The sequence below is a fragment of the Macaca nemestrina genome, chromosome 12, assembly GCF_043159975.1.
Source record: "Macaca nemestrina isolate mMacNem1 chromosome 12, mMacNem.hap1, whole genome shotgun sequence".
NCBI classification, from domain to species: domain Eukaryota; kingdom Metazoa; phylum Chordata; class Mammalia; order Primates; family Cercopithecidae; genus Macaca; species Macaca nemestrina.
The window spans coordinates 23,844,307-23,865,214 of NC_092136.1; the positions used below are offsets into that span (position 1 = coordinate 23,844,307).

Sequence of the window (20,908 nt, forward strand, 5' to 3'; positions counted from 1 at the left end):
ATCTCTCTACATCTAGTCTCTTCCTTTGTACCCCTCAGCCTTTCTTTCCACCCCATTTTCTCTTCTTGCAAAAAATGGAAACTGAAACAGAGAGAGGAAGCTAAACTCACAGGCAACTCTCAGTCGCTGCTCTTTAAAAAGGGTGAAAAGTACAGAGCAGAGAAACCAGAGGCCTTGGGACACTGAGGGTCAGAATAAAGTAGAGATAAAAAAAAAAAGATAGCAATTTCAAATTAAGATAATTCAAAAGGTGTGTAAAAGGATATTATTTTAATGTTGTCAATAGAATATAGGAAAACCACACAGAATAGTGCAATACCACTGAACTGCTATTCCAAGAGCAGAAGGCTAACCCTGTTTTTGAAGAATAAGGAGAGGAGGAAGTTTTTGGAACATGTAGATGAAAAGCTGTATGGAAAATCACCCAAGAAGAGCCATGGCTTTTGGTTTGTGGATGGGGTCAGTCATAGCTACTACATTGGAAAAAATATTTCAGCCTGTTGATCCTCCTTTCTTTCATTTTCTTGCTGGTATTTCCCATTGGCCTAACTCTTCTGAAAGACAGAAGTCAAGAGAGTCCATCAGTGCCATCCCTTCAGGTCAGTCTTGAGGCAGAGAGGGGAATGGAGAAGGGAAACTTCTTGGTTTAGAGGAAGATCAAGGAGTTGAAAACTCAGAGAGGGTGGGGGACACTAAGGAGCTGAGAAAAAGAAGATAAAGGACAGAAAGAAAGAAAACTTGAGTATGGAGGTAAGAGAAGCAGAAGGGCAGAGGTTTCTGAATGCGGAATTCTGACTCTCTGCAGTCCTCCTAGAATCTGTTAAAGCATTAAATAAAAATTCCCATAAACATTATAAATAGAAGCAATGAAGAAATAAGCCTTTAGGGAAATCAGTATCTTTGGTGAATTTGGCAAATTGTCATTGACAAATGATCTTTTGGCAAGTGGAATAGGCTTTCAATAAATTGATTTTCCTCAATTGGACTGCTTCCAAGAAAAGTTGTTTAATTAGAGAAGTTTGAAGAACATTAGGTTTGGTTTGGCTGAATATGTAGTATCTGATAGGAAATGTTGGTGTATTGTAGAGATTGGAGCTCATATCAGTCAAGAGGCTATCAACCTCTAAGTGTCTAACCCACTCACAGCCTCACCATCATGATAAGAGCTGATTGACCCAAAGATAACTGTAGACTTAATGTAATTTAAATAATAATAATAGTTAACATATATTGAGTATGTACTATATGCCAGGTGCTAAACTAAATGCTGTACACAGATTTCCTTTTCACTTAACTATCATAATAACCTGTGTTGGTTATTGTCAATTGGCCTCCTTCTATCCCAGATTCATCCTCTACCTTGTTCTGTTGCCCACATGATTGACTTCTTCAGATTTCATCCCTTGCCCTGACATTTGATTGGGTTTGATTGATGAGAAACACTCACAAGACAGGGGAGAATGAGAGAAGGGTTCAGATATGCAAGCTTACCTGTGTGTATCCTGCTCCCTCCTGACCTCACTACCAAAATTTCTGGCAGTGGCTGAGTCAATTCTTGTGATGTGACCCTTTTTCCAAACGTTCAAACTTTCAACCCAACTCTGGTAACAACATCCCTTTTAAGCCAAAATGGGCAATGCGGTGGTAAATGAAGACTTGTCACTATCTTTAGTCTCTGGGTACTTGATTATTCTTTATTGCTGCCATTAACCTTGAATACATCTTCTGTAAATAGGCACTTTATTAACTTTTTTTAGTGTGAAATTTACTTCCTGCCAAGAGCATAAGAGATACCATAACTCAATAAGAAAGACATCATACAGGTCTTATTTTACTTTTATTATTATTTTATTATTATTATTATTATTTTGAGATGGAGTCTCATTCTTGTCACCCGGGCTGGAGTGCAATGGTGTGATCTCAGCTCACTGCAACCTCTGTCCCCCAGGTTCAAGCGATTCTCTTTCCTCAGCCTCCTGAGTAGCTGGGATTACAGGTGCCCACCACCACACCTGGCTAATTTTTGTATTTTTAAGTAGAGATGGGGTTTTACCATGTTGACCAGGCTAGTCTTGAACTCCTGGCCTCAGGTGATCAGCCCACGTTGGCCTCCCAAAGTGCTGGGATTACAGTCGTGAGCCACTGCATCTAGCCCCAAGCCTTATTTTATATATGAGAAAACTAACCGAGGTATAAGGTAGTTTTTTACAAGACTACACTGCTAGTAAGTGATATGGCTAAAATTCAATGATAAGTAAGCATAAGTGGTCTCCAGAATCTTCTATAACAATTATTACCCCATATTTTTTCTCAATAACTGGGTTTTGAAGTATGAGGTTCACCACTATTCTACATAGATCTCAACTGTCAAAATCTGAACTCTCTGATATGGTAGCCACCAGCCACATGTATCTACTCAGTAATGGAAAAGTAACTAGAGCCACATGTTGAAATGATAATGTTTTAGATGTAATTTAGATATAATATTATATCTATTTTTTCTTCCTTTTAAGGGAATGTGGCTATTAAGTTTTCAAAATTACACATGTGGCTTGCATTGTATTTCCATTAGGTAATTGTAAAGGTCACCCACTGGTCTTTGGGATGGGTTGGCATAAGGAGCTCTCTCAGGATGAATAGTCCAAAGTGGCAGAAATTTGCTCAGCTAGATCGTATCTCAGAGGGTTTTGTGTGCCCGACATACAAAACAGCAGAATTCAGAGGCATTAGGTAAAAGTCAAAAGACACACAGAGGGAAGATAGAAAGCAGGTATGAGAGGAGCAGTTGTGATTTACCAGACCCATGAACAAGCATAAACCCATGCAGTAGAGAGAATACAGGCAACTTAGCTGATGGAGTAGAAACAGACGTGGAGAGGAGTTAGTTCCAAAATGGTTAAATAGTGTTGTAATGAAGCACTGAAGAACTTCTTGTTATCCATAAGAGAAAACAAATGTCTTATTAAAATAATCAATTGCATTGTTCACAAAAGCATATTCTGGTTGTCTATAAAGGATGCCCTTTCATGAAGTCAACACTTTGTCATATATTACTTCCAATATATCCTCACTGTCAAGCCTCAGTGATTAAATGGCCCTCATTTCTTGTTCTTCTGTCTTAAAGAGCCTAAATAATCCAGAACCATACAATGGAAGGACTTCATTAGAATGGACTATGATTGGATGTGGTGATACAAGTTTAAGGGTCCTCACAACCATCACTTCTGACACCAGTGAAAAGTTTCATGGTTCCCAAGAACCTCTTTACTTCTGACACTAATGACAAGTTTAGGGTTCCTAAAAATCACCTTCAAATTTGATAATTTGTTAAATGAACTCTTAAAACTCATTGTGTTGGAACCGAACTGTCGATTCCCTCCTGGGCAGGGGTCGCCGCAAAGGATCACCGAAACGAGATTCACAGCAGAGAGTTATTTATTACTAGCGCGCTAGGGTCCCAAGCTCTAAGTTGGCCCTGGGACCCCGACTGCTTGTTACAGGCTGTTTATATAGGCAAACACAAGTTCAAACACAGCTTAGGGCGCGAAATTCAAACAAAGCTTTAGGCGCGTGGTAATTGGGTCTGTCTATGGCCTGAGCAAGGTGTCTTGTTCTAATTGGTTAGAGCAGGACCTTATGAGGTTTTTTCCTGGAGTTGTTGATTCCGGGAACTTCGAGGCAGGGTGGGACGCCCGGAATTGGCAGGGTGGGACCCCATGAGGTTGTTTCCCGGAATTGGCAGGGTGGGACCCTATCAGGGTTGGACCCTATCGAGGCAGGGTGGGACCCTATCCAGAGCCACCTGGTGTTAATTTTTTTAAGTTCTTTTTTTATGAGGCCTAATTTCTAAGTTTTATGCGGCCTAGTTTCATTCCCTCCTCTTTTTGTGTCAGAGGCTCAATCTTGAGCCTCTTCTTTAGTCCTGAGGGTCTGGTATTGTTGGGTCAGAACCATAGCATGTACTATGTTTAATCTATTTTTAATAAGGGTGAGTAAGCGGCTGAGTATGCATGGCCCGAAAGTCAGGATGAGCGTGAGCAGGATGAGGGGTCCTAAGATGGTGGAGATTAGGGTGCTAAGCCAAGGGGATTGGTTGTACCAATTTTTAAACTAACTTTGTTGAGATTTTTTTTTGTTTGTTTGTTTAATTTTTTTTTTAGTTTTGCCATAGAATTTTTAACTATTCTTGAATGATCTGCATAAAAACAACATTGCTTTTTTAGGGCTGCACAGAGCCTGCTCTTTTTCAGAAAGACAATTTCTAGTCTTCGTCGGTTTTGTAATACAACTTCAGACAGAGAAGTCAAGGACTTTTTAAGTTTTGTGATAGATTGTTTTATGGCTCTAAGGTTTTTATTTATGGCTACTTTAAGTTGTTGCAGATGATGGTTACCATGCACTAGGGCTGCTGTCCCGGTCTTAACTTCAGCCGCTACCCTAATTCCTAACATGTCGGCGAGGGTGAGGGAGATTAAGGGCGGGGAAGTGCTTTGAGGAACTTTTAGTTGGGGCTTCTCCGATATGGAAACCGGGGGCTTTTTAGCTTTTAATAAAACCTGGTTTGGCCTTACTGCAATAGGGGCAGTGTTTGGATTGACTAATAGTCTGATTTGGAGGGGAATTTTAGGCGGGTTGTGCTGGTATAAATAGAGACCCTATATTAACCTTGTTGTTATTTATCTGTTATCAGATTTTGCCGCATCTTTAAACTTGATGCGAACCAGGTTGCAATTTTCTGAATATCGGGTTGTGGTACAGGGCTGGACAAAGGACATGGTTATATACTAAGGTTTTGTGGCCTATTTTTACTTTCTGTTATTAGTAGTTACACAGGACCAGCTTTTGCAATACAAGTGAGTTAGATCTTTACAAGTTTTTTTTATTTATCCTGTTCTGAATCCGGGACGGGCATAAAACCCGTTCCGGCTGATGGACACCTTTTTAGCCTGTCTTTTTCATTTTTGTCTATCCTGAGGAGTTTTTAATAGGACTTCTGTGGGACTAGTAAACCGGGGGCCTTTGTTTTTTATCTTTTCTGCTATATATATATATATATTTTTAGGTTGAAATAGAGGTCTGGAAACCAAGTTTTTATAGGAGCATTCTCGGAGGTCTTATTTAAGACCTCTTGATTATTAAAATTAATTATCTGTCAGGTTAGGCTAAATGGCCGGTGGGGGTTAGCGTTAAAAACTACACTAGAGACGGCGCAGGGAAGAAGGGCAAACAATAAGCAAGGAGTTAGATACGAGAGAGTTTTATTTTGAGCGGGTTCGCGGAGCGTCAGAGTTTCCATGTTTCCAGTGGTGTTGGTCCGGACGTCTCTGGAGCAGCCTTGGCGTGGGATGCGTGGATCCAAGTGGAGATTCCATCAACCTTTATGGCTGTGGGCGTGGTTAGGAGAACAATGTAGGGTCCTTTTTACCGAGGCTTTAGTCCTTGAGTATGGTGCCGTTTAACGTAGACAGAGTTTTTCACCTGGAAGGGGTGACTGGTTTGTGGATGTTCTGGTTGGTACAGTTCTGCCAAGGGGGCCCAGATTTGGGCCTGTACTGCTTGGAGTTTTTTTAGCCGAGCCTGTAGGTCAGTTTTAGGATTGGAGGGGGAGAAGGAGTTAAGCAAGGTTGACAAAGGGGGAGGTCCTCCGTAGAGGATTTTATATGGAGTGAGCCCAAAACGGTTAGGTGTATTTTGGGCCCTTAACAGAGCTAAGGATAGGAGGCGTCTCTAATTTTTTAAACCAGTTTTTAAGGTTAATTTAGTAAGGGTTTTTTTTATTGTTCTATTTATTTTTTTTACTTGTCCTGAGCTCTGGGGTTTATAGGCACAATGTAATTTCTAATTAATCCCCAATATCCTGGCGAGCCCCTGACTTACCTGAGAAACGAAGGCCGGCCCGTTATCTGACCTAATTACCTTGGGAAGTCCGAATTTAGGAAAGATTTTTTTTTAAATTTTCTTGGCTACTATGTGTGCCGTTTTTTGCCGGGTGGGGTAGGCTTTTACCCATCCTGAAAAGGTATCTACAAACACCAGTAAGTACTTATATCCAGCATAGTGAGGTTTTACTTCAGTGAAGTCTATTTCCTAATAGACTCCTGGGTGGTTACCACGAGTTCGTTTCCTTTCTGGCACTTGGGTAGCCCCAGCGTTTACCTGCTGACAGACCTTACAGGCAGATGTCACTTGTTCTACGAGGGTACTTGCCTTTGGGATTAGAAAGTCAGTTTTTTTAATCAGTAATTTTAGCTTTCGATTACTCAAGTGTGTCCAGGCATGCATCTGCTGGATTATTGCCAGGGCCTCCTTTTGGGGAAGGACTATTTTTCCTCCTTTTTCCTAGTTTTTAGTGTCTTTGTTCTTTATAGCCCCTATGGCTTTTGCTTTTTCCTGGTCTTCTGGGGTATAAGTATGTTTAATAGTTATGTGGCTGGTTTCATCCTACTGCGACTGGATCCTGTCCTTTCTGATGCCCGGGGCAGTGAATTATAGCCACTTCTTGAGGAAGAAAAAGGGCTTTTAATAAGGCAATTATTTTAACTTTGTTCTTGATTTCCTTTCCTTCTGAGGTTAGGAGACCTCTTTTTTCATAGATACTTCCATGAGTATGAGCCGTTGCAAAGGCATACCGGCTATCAGTATAAATGTTAGCTTTCTTTCCCTTGGACAGCTCTAGGGCCTTGGTTAGTGCTATTAACTCAGCCTTCTGTGCAGACGTGCCAGGAGGTAGTGATTGTGCCCAAATGGTGTTGTGGCTATCTACTACTGCTGCTCCCGCCCTCCGGGTACCTGAGTTAAGGTAACTGCTGCCGTCTGTGTACCAGGTGTGATCCGCGTCTGGGAGTTCTTGGTTTTTAAGGTCTTCCCGTGTTCCATGGGTCTCAGCCAGTACTTGCCGACAATCGTGTGGGCTTGTTTGGTTTTCTGGTACCAGCAGCAGCGTAGTAGGGTTTAGGGTGACCGGAGGGCCAAACTGGACGCGGTCCGTGTCCAGTAGGAGGGCCTGGTAGTGGGTTAGGCGTGCGTTGGTTATCTACTGGTCCGGGGGCTGCCGCACTATGGCCTCTAGAGCATGTGGGGTAATAACAGTTAATGGCTGCCCAAGGGTTAACTTAGCAGAGTCCTTGACCAGCATAGCGGTGGCTGCCATGATGCGAAGACACAGGCGCCAGCCGGCCGCCTCCGCTTCTCTCCCTCTTTCCCTGGTCCTTTCTCTCTCACAACTGCCGCCAGGATTTTTGTTAAATGCTTATCCTTCACTCGGTTTTTACGATCCTTTTGCTTTATCTGTTCCTTCGCTAACCTGGCTTCCCTTTTCTCAAGGGTTTCTCTCTTATTATACACTTTTTTTGCCTCCTTAACCAATTCCTGTAATCTATAGGTTTGGATTCCATCTAGTCTTTGGAGTTTTCCTTTGATATTTAATGCAGCTTGGTCTATGAATGCTATAGCTACGGTAGCCTTATGTTCTAGGGCCTCTGGGTTTAATGGGGTATATATTTGGAACCCTTCCAGAAGCCTTTCCATGAAGGCTGCCGGGCTTTCATCCTTTTCCTGAGTTATGGTCCTTACCTTGGCCAAATTTGTGGGGCACTTTCCTGCCCCTTTGAGACCCGCCAACAGAGCCTGGTGATAGATTTGGAGACTCTCCCTACCTGGTGCCGTTGTATAGTTCCAGTTTGGGCGGGTGAGGGGAAATCCCTTGTCTATTTTATTGGGAAGTTGGATTGGGAGGCCTCCTGGTCCTGGCACATTTTTCCGGGCCTCCAGGAGGACTTGCTGCCTTTTTTCAGTGGTTAGGAGGACCTGCAAGAGTTGCTGGCAATTATCCCAAGTGGGCTGGTGAGTGAGGAGAATGGATTCTATTAACGAGGTTAGGGCCTGGGGGTCTTGGAAAAGGAAGGGTTATGGGTTTTCCAGTTGTAGAGGTCAGAGGCAGAGAAGGGCCAGTACTGGACCGTGCGATTGACAGTACGGAGGGGAAAAAGGGAGAATTGCTAAGTGGAAGGGCCTTCTGGGTCCTCAGTCCGCCGCAAGCGGAGACGAGGAGGTGTCGGCGGCGGCGTCCGAGGGGTGAGTTTGGGCGGGGCTGGAGAAGGAGATGGGGTGGAGGGAGGGGCCGAGGGAGAAGTTGGAGAAAGGGTAGGGGCCGAGGTGGTAGAGGAGAGCTGGGGACAAGACAGGGGGCAAGGGTGAAGCATAAGGTGGAGGTCCCAGAAGGGGGTTTTGAGGTGGAGGAGGCAGGGGGTCAAGAAGGAGGAGATCCCTCTGGGGTTCATCTGGGAGGACTGGCTTATGCGGGTCTGGATTCCGATTCTTTGGGGCTTCTAAGGCAAGGAGGGTAGATTGGGATGGGGAAGGGGAATGGAGGAAGGGTTTTACCCAAGAAGGGAGGGTTTCGGACCAGATTTTCCCAAGTAATTATGTAGGCCACCTGGTCTGGGTGTCCGTGTGGCCCAGGATCCATCACTGTTGCTTTAACCTGTAAGATAATTGGGAGGTCAAGTGTTCCGTCCCGGGGCCACCCAACATGGAGGGTAGGCCACTCGGACGAGCAGAATTTTCGCCATCGTCCCTTACGGACTTCTATGGAGAGGTTGTGGGCTCGAGCCCGAACGTCAGGGAAGTGAGTCAGGGTCAGAGACAAAGGAGTCGTTAACGTCTGTCTTATTTCGTCTACGTATAACAAGGACAAAATGAAAGTAACAAAAACAAAGACCAGACAAGTAAGGAGAAGCCGCGTGGCCAGAGAGTGGCGCCACAAGATCATAAAATATTCAGACGGCAGGGGCGGCCTGCCTACAGATTTGAGGAGGCTGACTGAGTCGTCAGCCTTCTCCCAGACTACCGCCAGGGCGTCCCCCGGGGCGTAAGTGGGAAGGTGCCGGACACGTCTGTCCCCCTTCCCCACTTAATTCAGAAGGAGTACTCCCCAGAGTTCAGAGTTAGCCGGCAAGACAGACAGAACAAAACGAAAGTACCTGGTAGGTCCGTTCAGTCAGCAGTCCGTGGCCCGGGCCAGATGGGTCTCCGCCGGATGGGTCGGGGGTCCTCGGACGACCCCACTTCCCGGCCAACGCACCAAATGTTAAAACCGAACTGTCAATTCCCTCCTGGGCAGGGGTCGCCGCGAAGGATCACTGACACGAGATTTACAGCAGAGAGTTATTTATTACTAGCGTGCTAGGGTCCCAAGCTCTAAGTTGGCCCTGGGACCTTGACTGCTTGTTACAGGCTGTTTATATAGGCAAACACAAGTTCAAACACAGCTTAGGGCGCGAAATTTAAACAAAGCTTTAGGCGCGTGGTAATTGGGTCTGTCTATGGCCTGAGCAAGGTGTCTTGTTCTAATTGGTTAGAGCAGGACCTTATGAGGTTTTTTCCTGGAGTTGTTGATTCCAGGAACTTCGAGGCAGGGTGGGACGCCCGGAATTGGCAGGGTGGGACCCCATGAGGTTGTTTCCCGGAATTGGCAGGGTGGGACCCTATTAGGGTGGGACTCTATTAAGGCAGGGTGGGACCCTATCCAGAGCCACCTGGTGTTAATTTTTTTAAGTTCTTTTTTTATGAGGCCTAGTTTCTAAGTTTTATGCAGCCTAGTTTCAGTCACACAGGACCAGCTTTTGCAATACAAGTGAGTCAGATTTTCACAAGTTTTTCTTACTTGTCCTGTCCTGAATCCGGGACAGGCATAAAACCTGTTCCGGCTGATGGACACCTTTCTAGCCTGTCCTTTCCATTCTTGTCCATCCTGAGGAGTCCTTAATAGGACTCCTGTGGGACCAGTAAACTGGGGGCCTGTGTTTTTTATCTTTCCTGCTATTTTTTTTTTTTTTTTTTTTTAGGTTGAAATAGAGGTCTGGAAACCAAGTCTTTATAGGAGCATTCTCGGAGGTCTTATTTAAGACCTCTTGATTATTAAAATTAATTATCTGTCAGGTCAGGCTAAATGGCCGGTGGGGGTTAGCGTCAAAAACTACACTAGAGACGGCGCAGGGAAGAAGGGCAAACAATAAGCAAGGAGTTAGATGCGAGAGAGTCTTATCTTGAGCGGGTCTGCGGAGCGTCGGAGTTTCCATGTCTCAAGTGGTGTTGGTCCGGACGTCTCTGGAGCAGCCTTGGCGTGGGATGCGTGGATCCAAGTGGAGATTCCGTCAACCTTTATGGCTGTGGGCGTGGTCAGGAGAACAATGTAGGGTCCTTTCCACTGAGGCTCTAGTCCTTGAGTGCGGTGCCGTCTAACGTAGACAGAGTTTTTCACCTGGAAGGGGTGACTGGTCTGTGGATGTCCTGGTTGGTACAGTTCTGCCAAGGGGGCCCAGATTTGGGCCTGTACTGCTTGGAGTCCTTTTAGCCAAGCCTGTAGGTCAGTTTTAGGATCGGAGGGGGAGAAGGAGTTAAGCAAGGTTGACAAAGGGGGAGGTCCTCCGTAGAGGATTTCATATGGAGTGAGCCTAAAACGGTTAGGTGTATTTCGGGCCCTTAACAGAGCTAAGGATAGGAGGCGTCTCCAATCTTTTAAACCAGTCTCTAAGGTCAATTTAGTAAGGGTCTCTTTTATTGTTCTATTCATTCTTTTTACCTGTCCTGAGCTCTGGGGTCTATAGGCACAATGTAATTTCCAATTAATACCCAATATCCTGGCGAGCCCCTGACTTACCTGAGAAACGGAGGCCGGCCCGTTATCTGACCTAATTACCTTGGGAAGTCTGAATCTAGGAAAGATTTCTTCCAGAATTTTCTTGGCTACCATGTGTGCCGTTTCTTGCCGGGTGGGGTAGGCTTCTACCCATCCTGAAAAGATATCTATAAACACTTGTAAGTACTTATATCCAGCATAGTGAGGTTTTACTTCAGTGAAGTCTATTTCCCAATAGACTCCTGGGCGATTACAACGAGTTCGTTTCCTTTCTGGCACTCGGGTAGCCCCAGCGTTTACCTGCTGACAGACCTTACAGGCAGATGTCACTTGTTCTACGAGGGTACTTGCCTTTGGGATTAGAAAGTCAGTTTTTTCAATCAGTAATTTTAGCTTTTCGACTACTCAAGTGTGTCCAGGCATGCATCTGCTGGGTCATTGCCAGGGCCTCCTTTTGGGGAAGGACTATTTTTCCTCCTTTTTCTCAGTTTTTAGTGTCTTTGTTCTCTATAGCCCCTATGGCTTTTGCTTCTTCCTGGTCTCCCGGGGTTTAAGTATGTTTAATAGTTATGTGGCTGGTTTCGTCAGGTTCTGTGGCTAGGGTTAGTACTTCCACCATGGCGGCTTGCATGGCCACTTGGTCGGCCTGTCTGTTTCTTACTGCGACTGGATCTTGTCCTTTTTGATGCCCGGGGCAGTGAATTATAGCCACTTCTTGAGGAAGAAAAAGGGCTTTTAATAAGGCAATTATTTCAACTTTGTTCTTGATTTCCTTTCCTTCTGAGGTTAGGAGACCTCTTCTTTCATAGATACTTCTATGAGTATGAGCCGTTGCAAAGGCATACCGGCTATCAGTATAAATGTTAGCTTTCTTTCCCTTGGACAGCTCTAGGGCCTTGGTTAGTGCTATTAACTCAGCCTTCTGTGCAGACGTGCCAGGAGGTAGTGATTGTGCTTAAATGGTGTTGTGGCCATCTACTACTGCTGCTCCCGCCCTCCGGGTACCTGAGTCAAGGTAACTGCTGCCGTCTGTGTACCAGGTGTGATCCGCGTCTGGGAGTTCTTGGTCTTTAAGGTCTTCCCGTGTTCCATGGGTCTCAGCCAGTACTTGCCGACAATCGTGTGGGCTTGGTTGGTCTTCCGGTACCGGCAGCAGCGTAGCAGGGTTTAGGGTGACCGGAGGGCCAAACTGGATGTGGTCCATGTCCAGTAGGAGGGCCTGGTAGTGGGTTAGGCGTGCGTTGGTTATCCACCGGTCCGGGGGCTGCTGCACTATGGCCTCTAGAGCATGTGGGGTAATAATAGTTAGTGGCTGGCCAAGGGTTAACTTAGCAGAGTCCTTGACCAGCATAGCGGTGGCTGCCATGATGCGAAGACACGGGGGCCAGCCGGCCGCCTCCGCTTCTCTCCCTTTCTCCCTGGTCCTTTTTCTCTCACAACTGCCGCCAGGATTTTTGTTAAATGCTTATCCCTCACTCGGTCCTTACGATCCTCTCGCTCCATCTGTTCCTTCGCTAACCTGGCTTCCCTTTCCTCAGGGGTTTCTCTCTTATTATACACTTTTTCTGCCTCCTGAACCAATTCCTGTAATCCATAGGTTTGGATTCCATCTAGTCTTTGGAGTTTTCCTTTGATATCTAATGCAGCTTGGTCTATGAATGCCATAGCTACGGTAGCCTTATGTTCTAGGGCCTCTGGGTCTAATGGGGTATACATTTGGAACCCTTCCAGAAGCCTTTCCATGAAGGCTGCCGGGCTTTTATTCCTTTCCTGAGTTATGGTCCTTACCTTGGCCAAATTTGTGGGGCGCTTTCCTGCCCCTTTGAGACCCGCCAACAGAGCCTGGCGATAGATTTGGAGACTCTCCCTACCTGGTGCCGTTACATAGTCCCAGTCTGGGCGGGTGAGGGGAAATCCCTCGTCTATTTCATTGGGAAGTTGGATTGGGAGGCCTCCTGGTCCTGGCACATTTTTCCGGGCCTCCAGGAGGACTTGCTGCCTTTCTTCAGTGGTTAGGAGGACCTGCAGGAGTTGCTGGCAATCATCCCAAGTGGGCTGGTGAGTGAGGAGAATGGATTTTATTAACGAGGTTAGGGCCTGGGGGTCTTGGGAAAAGGAAGGGTTATGGGTTTTCTAGTTGTAGAGGTCAGAGGCAGAGAAGGGCCAGTACTGGACCATGCGATTGACGGTACGGAGGGGAATAAGGGAGGATTGCCAAGTGGAAGGGCCATCTGGGTCCTCAGTTCGCCGCAAGCGGAGACGAGGAGGTGTCGGTGGCGGCGCCTGGGGGGTGAGTTTGGGCGGGGCTGGTGAAGGAGACGGGGTGGAGGGAGGGGCCGAGGGAGAAGTTGGAGAAAGGGTAGGGGCCGAGGCGGTAGAGGAAAGAGCTGGGGACAAGACAGGGGGCAAGGGTGAAGCGTAAGGTGGAGGTCTCAGAAGGGGGTTTTGAGGTGGAGGAGGCAAGGGGTCAAGAAGGAGGAGATCCCTCTGGGGTTCATCTGGGAGGACTGGCTTATGCGGGTCTGGTTTCCGATTTTTTTTTTTTTTTGGGGGGGGGCTTCTAAGGCAAGAAGGGTAGACTGGGGTGGGGAAGGGGAATGGAGGAAGGGTTTCACGCAAGAGGGAGGGTTTCGGACCAGATCCTCCCAAGTAATTATGTAGGCCACCTGGTCTGGGTGTCCGTGTGGCCCAGGATCCATCACTGTTGCTTTAACCTGTAAGATAATTGGGAGGTCAAATGTTCCGTCCCAGGGCCACCCAACATGGAGGGTAGGCCACTCGGACGAGCAGAATTTTCGCCATCGTCCCTTACGGACTTCTATGGAGAGGTTGTGGGCTCGAGCCCGAACGTCAGGGAAGTGAGTCAGGGTCAGAGACAAAGGAGTCGTCAACGTCTGTCTTATTTCGTCCATGTATAACAAGGACAAAACGAAAGTAACAAAAACAAAGACCAGAGAAGTAAGGAGAAGCCGCGCGGCCAGAGAGTGGTGCTACAAGATCATAAAATACTCAGAAGGCAGGGGCGACCTGCCTACAGATTTGAGGAGGCTGACTGAGTCGTCAGCCTTCTCCCAGACTACCGCCAGGGCGTCCCCCGGGGCGTAAGTGGGAAGGTGCCGGACACGTCTGTCCCCCTTCCCCACTTAATTCAGAAGGAGTACTCCCCAGAGTTCAGAGTTAGCCGGCAAGACAGACAGAACAAAACGAAAGTACCTGGTAGGTCCGTTCAGTCAGCAGTCCGTGGCCCGGGCCAGATGGGTCTCCGCCGGATGGGTCGGGGGTCCTCGGACGACCCCACTTCCCGGCCAACGCACCAAATGTTGGAACCGAACTGTCGATTCCCTCCTGGGCAGGGGTCGCCGCGAAGGATCACCGACACGAGATTCACAGCAGAGAGTTATTTATTACTAGCGTGCTAGGGTCCCAAGCTCTAAGTTGGCCCTGGGACCCCGACTGCTTGTTACAGGCTGTTTATATAGGCAAGCACAAGTTCAAACACAGCTTAGGGCACGAAATTCAAACAAAGCTTTAGGCGCGTGGTAATTGGGTCTGTCTATGGCCTGAGCAAGGTGTCTTGTTCTAATTGGTTAGAGCAGGACCTTATGAGGTTTTTTTCCTGGAGTTGTTGATTCCGGGAACTTCGAGGCAGGGTGGGACCCCCGGAATTGGCAGGGTGGGACCCCATGAGGTTGTTTCCTGGAATTGGCAGGGTGGGACCCTATCAGGGTGGGACCCTATCGAGGCAGGGTGGGACCCTATCCAGAGCCACCTGGTGTTAATTTTTTTAAGTTCTTTTTTTATGAGGCCTAATTTCTAAGTTTTATGCGGCCTAGTTTCAATTGAAAGCTATTATACTCAGTTATAGCTTAGTACAGCAAAAGGATACGGATTAAAATCAGATAAAGGTAGAAGAACATAGGGCAGGGTCCTGAAGGGTTCTGAGAATGGAGCTTCCAATTGTCCTCTCCCAGTGGAATTGTGCAGATAGTGCTTACTTTGCCCAGCAATAATGTGTGACAATACATATGGCGTACTGAGTACAACCAACTCAAGTGTTGATATCTAGAATTTTTAATGGGGGCTTGGTCACATTGACAAAATTGACTTCTGATATGACTACCCTTAGCCTCCAGCTTCTGCAGATGTTGAGCTGACAAGCATGGCCCGAGGCCCCCCCACGTAAATCACATTGTAGCATTAGACTATCTAGTATGACCCAAGGCCTTTAGGTAAACAAAGACACTTTTATCAGGCAGGACATACCTAGGGTTTAGAGATGATCTTTTAGGAGCCCTAAGGAAGGGCCAAACAATTCTCCGGGCAAAGTCAATCTTTACTACACAGAGGATCTTGATTTCAGTAATCTATGATGAAGAGCCTTGAATGCAATTAAGTCTCTCTGCGCAAACATTGGTAGGCACAGGGGGATCTTTTGGATACATGCCTTTTATTCAGTGTCAGTATTAGATATGAGAAGACAGAAATGCATTTAACCTGCTGTATTTTCTTCTATGTATTTTCTTTTCCCTTCTATTTTTATCCTATTTTTATTGCCCCTCCTCTTTTTCTGCTTTCTGATTGTCGATGCCACATTTCCTTAGTCACCTAAACTGTTGGTGATCACCCAGTAGTTTATGCAGAACAAAGACTATTCTTCCTCTTTCTTGCAGAATATCAGAAAATGCTTTAATCTTGTACTTTTGGCTGATATTATACAGAGAGGCAATATTCTAGAGAGAGGCCATATGTGCTTTCAAATACATACATTTTCCAATTTATATTGGTGGATTTCTTTTCTAATAAAACCAATTTCTTACCTTCAAAGATTTATGTCATCTCAAGAGATGGTAAAATCTATCTCTCCATTATTATAATATGTTATCAAGAAAAGTATCCAATTATTATTATACCACTTTTGCAAAAATTGTAACAGTGAAAGAAATCTAGCATGGCTGACTCCATCTTGCTTCCATACCTGCATGCTGGCTATCCTTGCTCATTTCTTGGTGTTGGCCAAGCTAACCATGGGAGTAGTTTAGTTTATTGTTTAACTCAGAAGCAAGGATGATGATAGTCTCTCCCTAAAATTGACTTGATTTCCTTTTAGTTTGGTGACTGAAATCACCTTTGTAAAACTAATTTAAAAACATAACATTAGGATTATGACGGGGGCCTTGATATGGTTTGGCTGTGTCCCCACCCAAATCTCATCTCAAATTGTAGTTCCCATAATTTCCACATGTCATGGGAGGGACCTGGTGGTAGGTAATTGAATCATGGGGGCAGGTCTTTCCCATGCCCTTCTCATAATAGAGAATAAGTCTCATGAGATCTGATGTTCTTATGAAGAGGAGTTCCCCTACCTAAGCTCTCTCTTGGCTGCCAACATGTAAGACGTCTCTTTGCTCTTTCTTAATTGTCCATCATGATTGTGAGGCCTCCCCAGCCATGTGGAATTGTAAGTCCATCAAACCTCTTTTTCTTTATAAATTACCCAGCCTTGGGTATGTATTTATTAGCAGTGTGAAAACAGACTAATATGGGCCTGAATTCTAAGATGTAGGCATAGTTAAACAATAGCTCCCATTGATTTTCTGTAATCCCTTACAACTCAAGAGTCATGTGGCAATAGGTCAAAATGTTTGTGACTTCCTCAATTGCTCCTATAGATAACATCACTATTGTAGAATCTATGATTGGTCTTTTGGAATGTTTTTCAGCCTTTTGCATTCTGGTGACTGACTGTCTCCACCCAGGCCTGTGAGTCATTACTCAACTAGTCCTGTGGCTACCACCCATAGGCTATTTAGCGCACAAGGACCATTCTTCACACCTCTATGATTTTATCTCCAATCAGAAGCACCCATTCCCTAGCCCCTTCCTGCCAAATTATTCATAGAAACTCTAGTTTGTGGTGAATTCTTGATGAGGCTGATTTGAGTAGTAAACTCCTGCTCCACTACCTTTCTGTTAATTTAACCTTTCTTTACCACAATGCCACCATCTCCATGAGTTAGTTTTGTCTGTGCAGCAGGCAATAAGGACCTGTCAGGCAATCACAGTCACATGGAAGACTATTTGGCAGGAGATAATCTTTTAAATTCATGTTCTTTTTAATTTTTAGGCACAAGATATTTTGCTCTGAGTCAAAGGTGTCTCCCAAACCCCAAATTTTAGAGACAATAGAAAAGATGACAACCAAAGAAGTTTTCTACATCCTACATAGCAAATAAAAGGAAGAAAAAAACATCAACTCTACCCTACTACAAATGGAGCCTATCACACATTCTAAGATAAAATGTAGTAGACTGTCGCCAGGAATTATAGATAATAAGAGGGAGAAACAAATAAAAACAAAGGAGTGTGTAATGATAAAAACCTAACAATAAGGTTGACTGAAATAAGCTCTGCATTGCCAAACTGTATTCCACTGGAGGAGCCCCCATTTGAGGTTTTCTCATCTCTTTATACTTCCTTCCTCTTGAAGTTATAAAGCCTCATGCAATATGGTAGTAATCATTGCTGTGCATTAATCTTTTATACCCCATTACTTCCCAGACACAGATAGGATTATATTTCTTAGACTCCTTTGTTTGGCTGGGGCAAGTGACAGTCCTGGCCAAAGAGTAATGAGCACAAGAAATGTGTGTCACTTCCATTAGAATAATTTAATTGTTCATGCAAAGACTCTCCACAGCTTTCTCTTCTTTTTTTAATGACAACGTTTGATTTCCAGATAGTGGTTTTTCCATGAGAATGAAATGTAATGACAATGAGCAACATGAGTGCCCAGCCAATCAGAGATGGACACGCAATAATAAGTGAGGTATAAACCACCGATGTTTTAAGTCAAAGATATTTGGTGATATTCACACAGCATAACCTGGCCCGTTCTCACCTATGCCCGCAGCTATAAGAAATGATAAGCTAAGTCAACCTAGCAGTGATTATAAATAAAATTATCTTCTTTCCCTAAGCTTTGACCCTGAAGAATGGTAATCTAAAACTGGACCCTATCTTCATGACAGATTTAAACCTCTGAAAATGGTTAATTAAATTGTGTTGGCTGGGTGTGGTTGTTCATGCCTGTAATCCTAGCATTTTGGGAGGCCAAGTAGGTGGATCATTCGAGGCCTGGAGTTTGAGACCAGCCTGGCCAACATTTTTACCATCTCTACTGAAAATACAGAAGTTAGCTGGGTGTGTTGGCACATGCCTGTAATCCTAGCTCTTGGGAGGCTGAGGCATGAGAATCACTTGAACTTGAGAGGCAGAGGCTACAGTGAGCTGAGATTGTACCACTTCACTCCAGCCTGGGCAACAGAGTGAAATTCTGTCCTAAATACTACTACTGCTACTACTAATAATAATACTAAATAAATGGTGTTTACTGTGGTTCATAGTGAAAAATGTAAATTGCATCTCATTCAAATGGACCCAAAATAAAGATAGCTCTCAAATTACATCACTCTGTACATTGCCAATGACTATTGGAAGATGTGGAAATATGGTCAATACATCCATTTGAAACATTTCAAGCATTCAGGAAAGAGTGTCATTTAAGGTGAATATCAGTGTTACTGGACTTCTACATTTACCATAGAATGGGTGTGGATGGGATTGCAGCATTGCCCATCTTTCTTCCAGCAGCTCTGCTCTGCCACTACCTCTATTACATACCAGATGTGGACTTTATTTTACATACACTAATTTCTTTCAAATATAATTTCAAAATATATTTTAAACTAATCTAGTGCTTATTTGTTTATGCCTTTGACCTGCTGCAAGTAAACAGTTAAGGTGGCAGAAAGTAAACTTGGCAAATAACCATTCTTTTACTCATTTAGTCATTGGTCTTTGATGGCAGGATCCTTACACTTAGAAGCTGGTGTATAAACCTGGAAAGACAACTAGGAGAAGAATGATAATGTGACCACAGATAATACACAGAACTTAATTCCAGATATATTTAGAGTGCCATCAAAACTTTATGCAGGAATAATTATGTGTGTGTGCAAACTGAGATGTGGTTAGATCCGAGGGCCTTTAATATGAATTGATCAACAAGAAAGAATTTATGAAGCTCCTGTGCTGTTTGATCTCAGTAAATGGGAGTGTCCTTTTAACCACTGTAGTCATCTGATGAAATATTTAAATAGCTATATATATATATATCTATATATATATATCTATACTGTCAAATTTAGAAGGCATCTGTTACCACAGTTACTCCATTTGTAGATGCCAGGGGAAAAATATGCATACGCATTATTGCTAAAATAGGTCTCTTTTAAGGTTTCCAAGGTTTCAATATTGTGACCCCAAATCAGGCAAATGAGTAATAATGAAAAACTGTAGATAAAGCAGGTGAGCTTTGGAATATGCTACATGATTAATGGTAAAATTAATGGGACTGGTAGAAAGTATCATCATTAAATGACTGTCCAGTGGCCCAGAGATCAGACCATACACATATTATCATGTCCTTTGACAGCACTATCCCAAACTCCTGGCGTCAAGTGATCCTGTCACCTCTGCCTCCCAAAGCACTGGGATTGTAGGCTGAGCCACAGTTCCCAGCCTTTGACAACACTAGAAACTCACCTTGCATAAATAAAGCAACTATTAGAAGCATATGAGCAAGAAAAACCACAAAATAATTATTATTGCAAGCTTTCTCATCAGTGACAGAGGCCCCAGCCTCATCACTGTCATTTGCTAATACTACTATGAAGCACCTATAATGTATTGGAGTTTTTGTACTGGGCACTGGGCACACTTGGCAGGACCAAGCAGGCAAACAAGCAAGAGGCATATGCAACTCCTGCCCTCACTAAGCTTATAGAATAAGATAGGGGAGGCAGAAATCAAAGAATCATCAAATAAGTGAAGAGTCTCAATTGTGAAAAACATTACCAAGGACAGCATATTAAAGGAGGAATTGACCTAGTCAGACTCTCTTCTGCACGTTGATATTTATACATGTATCTCAGGATTACTGTGAAGATTAACAAAAATAATATATATTAACAGTTCACATAAAATAAGAACTGTACAAATTTTCCCTTTGTTTTCTCTATTCTTCTAAATGCAAGTAAATGTAGTGCATTAATTTCCCTTTCTGTTTTCTCTACTCTTCTAAATGCAGGTAAATGCAGTGCATTAATTTCCAGATAATTTTTCTTGCTTATTGCAGGATTCTGAAGTGTTATGAATGGTCTTTATTAGGAGGAAATGCTAATGGGCATATTTGATTTACACTATACTCTTCACTGTTACCAGTATGGGCACTTTCATTCTTTCCTCTTGACCTATCTCCGAAGCTGTGGGTTTTTTTGCTTGTTTGTTTGTTTTCTGTTTTGTTTTCCTTTCTTTTTTTTTTGAGAGAGAGTTTCACTCTTGTTGCCCAGGCTGGGGTGCAATGGCGTGATCTCGGTGCAACCTGTCTTCTGGGTTCAAGCCATTCTCCTGCTTCAGGCTCCCAAGTAGCTGGGATTACAGGTATGTGCTATTACACCCAGCTAATTTTGTGTTTTTAGAAGAGATGGAATTTCTCCATGTTGGTCAGTCTGGTCTCGAACTCTCGACCTCAGGTGATCCTCCCGCCTTGGCGTCTCAAAGTGCTGGGATTACAGGCATGAACCACTGCGTCCGGCCCAAAAACTGTGTTTTAAAAAATTTTAATCAGAAGGTTACCATTTAGCAAACTAATTTTTCTATTCTCTTATGACGTACAATGAGATCTTGCCTGAAAACATACTTAAGATAAAAAGAATCTTGAAAGTTGTCACGAATACATTTTGCAAATACCAAGGCAAGAGAGAAACTTTATAATAAATTTCAGTGTAGAGACAGGGAAATTGCAACTGTGTCAAAAATATAAGAAATAAAACTGTGAAAGATGAACTGAACCTCAGTGGTGGAAACAGAATTCTCATTTAGGCCTTATCTAGTTCTCTTTGAGGTGAATGAATAATGAAACACGGGGAAATTAGAAAATTTAATAACTCACTTTTTAAGAATTCACAGATGTTTCTTGAGAAATCTATCCAAATTTTTTAGAAACCTGCCTTTTTAAAGAGATCTTTTAATTTTGGAATAGGGTAGGGCACACATCATGTTGATCTAACAGTGACATTATGAAAACACAGCTAGAATGCTGATGGGTGAGACTAGTACTTGGGAGACACAATGGAATTTAATGTTCTGGGTTTGGGGAGGAGGCAACACCGAGTACCTGTATATCATAACACCTTGCCTCTTACACGG

General features: G+C 44.1%; 1 long non-coding RNA gene across 5 annotated transcripts in view; it reads left to right on the forward strand.

The window, feature by feature from the left end:
- Positions 1-20,908, forward strand: part of LOC105471592 (uncharacterized) — a 138,650-nt gene that overhangs the window by 12,120 nt on the left and 105,622 nt on the right. For 2 of the 5 annotated variants that reach the window (XR_011610649.1, XR_011610652.1), the window contains exon 4: positions 20,050-20,140. The exons of the other annotated variants lie outside the window; for them this stretch is intronic. This is a non-coding gene — a long non-coding RNA (uncharacterized lncRNA). The remainder of the gene's footprint in view (positions 1-20,049; positions 20,141-20,908) is intronic. 5 annotated transcript variants of the gene reach the window in all.